This window comes from Bos indicus, chromosome 2 (genome assembly GCF_029378745.1).
Source record: "Bos indicus isolate NIAB-ARS_2022 breed Sahiwal x Tharparkar chromosome 2, NIAB-ARS_B.indTharparkar_mat_pri_1.0, whole genome shotgun sequence".
In the NCBI taxonomy this organism is placed as follows: domain Eukaryota; kingdom Metazoa; phylum Chordata; class Mammalia; order Artiodactyla; family Bovidae; genus Bos; species Bos indicus.
The window spans coordinates 124485233-124491116 of NC_091761.1; the positions used below are offsets into that span (position 1 = coordinate 124485233).

General features: G+C 40.3%; 1 non-coding gene across 1 annotated transcript; it reads left to right on the forward strand.

The window, feature by feature from the left end:
- On the forward strand, positions 1–107 carry LOC139179363 (U6 spliceosomal RNA). The gene has a single exon (XR_011563733.1). It is a non-coding gene; the product is annotated as a U6 spliceosomal RNA (small nuclear RNA).
- Positions 108–5884: the final 5777 nt, after the last annotated feature.

The window sequence follows — 5884 nt, forward strand, 5'->3', positions numbered from 1 at the left end:
TTGCTCACTTTGGCAGCACATATACTAAAATTGGAACACTACAGAGAAGATTAGCACGGCCCCTATGCAAGGATGACATGCAAATTCATGAAGTGTTCCATATTTTTATATGTATGGCTGAGTCCCTTCACTGTTTACCTGAAACTGGCACAATATCGTTAAGCAGTTATACCCCAATGCAAAATAAAAAGTTTAAGGTTTGGAAAAATAAAAAATATACACTAGATGTTGAAGATATAACAGTAAGCAAAAGAAAATAAGTCAATAAATTCATATCCTTATTTGGTAAAATATAGTGTATAGAACTCTGTACTGGTTCCTTTTCTTTTTTTTTCTTCATACTGTTTCCTAAGACTTTTTTTTTTTCAAACCTCTTTTATTGATCCACGGGATCTCAGAGTTTGAACAGCACTGTGCTAGGAAACAGCTTATAGTCTTAATCTTAAGACAATAGCCCAGAGGGAAAAATGAAGTATAAACAAGATTTCTAGAGATAGTTCCAAGAGAAAAATGAAGTTAGGGAGACCTAGGAAGGACTGGTTCAATTTTAAGTCTGTGCCAAGAAAAAATAGTGAAACTAATGAATGTGCCTCTAAACAATTTCACAGTGTTTTATAGTTAAATGCTTCCCTTTTGATCCTTGGGTGGCAGCTACAGAGTGTGAGAGGCAAAAATATGTCCACTTTGCTCAAAAAGTCTTATCAGAATGTCTTGGTCAATGGAAATGTTAACTTAACATTTCTGAAGCATAGTGGTTGCATTTTTGTTCCTGGAGCAGGGAAATACATTTTCACTGAGTTGGTAAAGACTTTACAATATTATAATGTTCTATGAAATTGGTTCCTCACCAACAAGGGATATGGGGTTGGGCTCTCAGTTCAGTTCAGTTGAGTCTTGTCCAACTCTTTGCAACCCCATGGACTGCATCACACCAGGTTTCCGTGTCCAACACCAACTCCTGGAACTTGATCAAACTCATGTCCATCGAGTCAGTGATGCCATCCAACCATCTCATCCTCTGTCATCCCCTTCTTTTCCTGCCTTCAATTTTTCCCAGCATCAGGGTCTTTTCCACAGAGTCAGTTCTTTGCATCAGGTGGCTAAAGTATTAGAGTTTCAGCTTCAGCATCAGTCCTTCCAATGAATATTCAGGACTGATTTCCTTTAGGATGGACTGGTTTGATCTCCTTGCAGTGCAAGGGACTCTCAAGAGTCTTCTCCAACACCACAGTTCAAAAGCATCACTTTTTTCACATTCAGCTTTCTTTACGGTCCAATTCTCACATCCGTATATGACTAATGGAAAAACCATAGCTTTGACCAAAAGGACCTTTGTCAGCAAAGTAATGTCTCTGCTTTTTAATATGCTGTCTAGGTTGGTCATAGCTTTTCTTCCAAGGAGCAAGTGTCTTTTAATTGTGTGGTTGCAGTCACCATCTACAGTGATTTTGAAGCCCAAGAAAAGAAAGCCTGTCACTGTTTCCACTGTTTCCCTGTCTATTTGCCATGAAGTGATGTGTTGACTTTTAAGCCAGCCTTTTTTCACTTTCTTCTTTCACTTTAGTGAAAGCTCTTTAGTTCCTCTTCACTATCTGCCATAAGGATGGTGTCATCTGTGTATCTGGGGTTATTGATATTTTTCCCGACCATCTTGATTCCAGCTTGTGCCTCATCCAGCCTGGCATTCTGCATGATGCACTCTGCATATAGACCCAGGGTTCGATCCCTTGGTCGAGAAGATTCCCTGAAGTAGGAAATGGCACACTACTCCAGTATTCTTGCCAGGATATCCCATGGACAGAGAAGCCTGGTGGGCTACAATCCATGGGGTTTCAAAGAGTCAGACACGACTGAGAAACAGCATGCACTCTGCATATAAGTTAAATAAGCAGGGTGATATATACAGCCTTGACGTACTCCCTTCTTGATTTGGAACGAGTCTGTTGTTCCATGTCCAGTTCTAACTGTTGCTTCTTGACCTGCATACACATTTCAGGAGGCAGGTAAGGTGGTCTGGTATTTCCATCTCTTTCAGAATTTTCCTCAGTTTGTTGTGATCTACACAGTCAAAGGCTTTGGTGTAATCAATGAAGCAGATGTTTTTCTGGAACTCTCTTGCTTTTTTGATGATCCAGCAGATGTTGGCAATTTGATCTCTGGTTCCTCTGCCTTTTCTAAATCCAGCTTGAACATCTGGACGTTCACAGTTCATGTATTATTGAAGCCTGGGTTGGAGAACTTTGAGCATTACTTTGATAGCATGTGCAATGAGTGCAATTGTGCAGTAGTTTGAGCATTCTTTGGCATTGCCTTTCTTTGGGATTGGAATGAAAACTGACCTTTTCCAGTCCTGTGGCCACTGCTGAGTTTTCCAAATTGGCTGGCATATTGAGTGTAGTACTTTAACAGCATCATCTTTTAGGATTTGAAAGAGCTCAACTGGAATTCCATCACCTCCACTAGCTTTGTTTGTAGTGATGCTTCCTAAGGTCCACTTGACTTCGCATCCCAGGATGTCTGGCTCTATGTAAGTGATCACACCATTGTGGTTATCTGGGTCATGAAGCTCTTTTTTGTACAGTTCTTCTGTGTATTCTTGCCATCTCTTCTTAATATCTTCTGCTTCTGTTAGGTCCATACAGTTTCTATTCTTTATTGTGCCCATCTTTGCATGAAATGTTCCCTTGGTATCTCTGATTTTCTGTGTCTTTCCCTGTCTATTGTTTTCCTCTATTTTTTTTTGCATTGATCTGTTAGGAAGGCTTTCTTATCTATTAGGCTTGCTAATCTTTGGAACTCTGCACTCAGATGGATATATCTTTTCTTTTCTCCTTTGCCTTTTGCTTCTCTTCTTTTCTCAGATAATTGTAAAGACCTCCTCAGACCATTTTGCCTTTTTGCATTTCTTTTCCTTGGAGATGGTTTTGATCACTGCCTCCTGTACAATGTCACGAACCTCCATCCATAGTTCTTCAGGCACTCTGTCTATCAGACCTAATCCCTTGAATCTATTTCTCACTTCCACTGTATAATCGTAAAGGGTTGGGCTCTATACAGTAGGGAACAAATGAAGGAGTTCTAATCAGGGACCGTGACATCAGCATCACCTCAAACAGGACCATTAACAAAGTGATAAATCAGTACTGCCTGTGTCTGATGGACAGGATAGATGATTTGGGTTCTAAAATAATTTCTCAGGTAAGTTCCCTCCCCTCACAACTCCCTCTCCAGTACTTTTGAGAGATGGTGAACAGGACTGTAAGCAAAACAACCTTAAGGAGCAGCTAAACAAAATACATTATCCGTAGAACATCATCATGATAAAATAGTTAGTTGAAAGTTTTCCTTTTAGGTATTAAGGTTCTCTAGCACATTTGAAGACTCTCTTTAATAAATTTGATCCATATACAATGCTTCAAATGTATCTGTTGTTTAGAGTAGAATATAAATGTTAGTTTCCTCATTGTAAAATGATGTAAACAATGCTATTGACCACGCAGGACTGTAGTGAGGATCAAATGGATTAACAATGTAAAGTGCTTAGAACAATGCTTGGTACATAGTTATCCTTCCATAAGTATTGGCTATTATTGTTATTATTATTAATAATATTATTCATGCATCAAATATCTATCCAGCCTCTACTACATGCCAGGCACTGTTCCAGGGACTGCAGAACAGCAGTGACCAAGAGGTGAGAAAGGCCCCTGCTCTCATGGAGCTTCCATTCTAGTTGGGGGAGAAAAAAATACATGTATATCAGGTGATAGTAAAAGAAAGAAAAATAAAGCAGGGTAAAGGAAAGTGGGAAGCACAGTGCAGAAGGAAATTGCCACTCTTCATAGGGTGGGTAATCAAGGAAGTCCTCTCTGATAAGGGAACATGTGAACGGAGACTTGAAGGAAATGACGTATTAATAATAAGCTCTGCAGCTACCTGGGGGGAAGAGTGTGCTTGAAACCATTAAATCAAAAAATAAGCTGCAAAAAATAAGTATTAATAGATTTGGGTTTGTAATAAGGAGTGACAGTGTCTGTTAAGAAGCCATGTTCCACCTAACACAGGCCTCAGTTCCAGTCTGGTGCTGCTGTGAGGAAATGTGGATCCAGTGTTGTCAGATCTTCTGGGCTTTGGTTTTTGTTGTTGCTGTTTTTTGAAGAAAAGTTTTATCCTAAATTTTTCATGTGAACTGTTCCTATGTTTGAAACCCTGTGTAGGCATAAATGGGGCTTCCCTGGCGGCTCAGATGGTAAAGAATCCGCCTGCGATGCAGGAGACCGGGTTCGATCCCTGGGTCGGGAAGATCCCCTGGAGGAGGAAGTGGCAACCCACTCCAGTATTCTTGCCTGGAGGATCCCATGGACAGAGGAGCCTGGCAGACTACAGTCCATGGGGTCGCAAAGAATCAGACACGAGACTCAGCAACTAAGCATGCGTGCATATAGGCATAAATACACAGATTTGTTTGTCAAAAGACAGGTACAAGAATATTCGAAGGTGGGATTTCCCTGGTGGTCCAGTGGTTAGGATCTGGTGCTTTCACTGCCAGGACTGGGTTCAATCACTGGTCAGGGAATTAAGATGTGGAAAGCCACATGGCACAGCGCCCCTCCCACCAAAAAAAAGAATTTTCACAGGCATTATTATAACAGCCCCATACTGGAAGCTACCCATGTGCCAATCAGTTGTGGCATAGTAAATAGTACCCTCTACACATCAAAGAGAAGCAATCAACTACACTTCACACATTATGGGTGAATCTTACAACATAATGTTGAGAGAAAAAATGCCAGTCCCAAAAGAGTTCAAAAATAGGTAAAACTAAGATATGATGTTAGAGACATAGATAGCGGTTATGCTGTCTGGGAGAGGTGCTGGTGGGTTGTTTTTTACTTTTTCCCCCCTTGATCTGAAAGCTGATTTCATGGGTATGTTCAATTTAAGTTTATCAAACTGTACAGTGATTTATGCAATTTCCTGTATGCATTTATATGTCAATGAAAAGTTAAAACAACTGCAACTAAGACCCAACACAGCCAAATAAATGAATTTTTTTTTTAAGTTAAAACAAAAATGTGGGCCAAAGTAAATCTTAAGGTTGATTCAGAGCTGTAGGCTTCCAGTTTGCTCTACAACACATATATTTCTTTGGAGAAAACAACTGAGAAGTTTTGGGGTTTTTTTAAAAAACATACTTTGAAATGAGGTAATACCTCCTTTTACAGAAGCTCCTACATTAAAGTCCAATGAGGAACCCATCTTTCTTTCTGGATCACTACCCAGCCTCAGATTTATCTTTGTATGTGACCCAACGCTAATGTCCACGTGTTTTCAAACTAGAAAAATCGACCCACGTCATAAACCATAGTTATTAGCAAAGGCACATAGAAGCAAGAGAACCCAGGGTTAATTTCAAAGTAGAGTGTGGCCTACTTTAGGATGAGAGGGCTTCAGGAGTCTTCAGGTTGGGAGCCTCATAGACACAACAGAAACTTCAGGTAGTTATGAAGATGTAGTTAAGAATCATACTGGGCTGCAATAATTTATCCAGCAAACAGGCATGTCTTGGCCTGGGCTATGGACCATAGGTAGAGAGTCGATCAGGTGTGAAAGATAGATTTTAGAATCTGTGTTCTGAGGAACTTCGAGCACAAGCATATCCCAAAGATGCCTCAATTCAGGTGATGACTAGAGTTAAGAAGGCTGTTCTAGAGTGAAGACTGAAATCTCTGGATGTACGGTGAGGTTTGGGTCTTGGGGTCTCCTTGGAAGGAAATGATTGTCTTGAGTTGTTGATAAGAAAGTTATTGCTAAGAAAGGCAGAGTTACTACATGGCAGGATTTGGGAACTAAGTCACACTGGTTTCTCCAAAGCAAGGAGGAT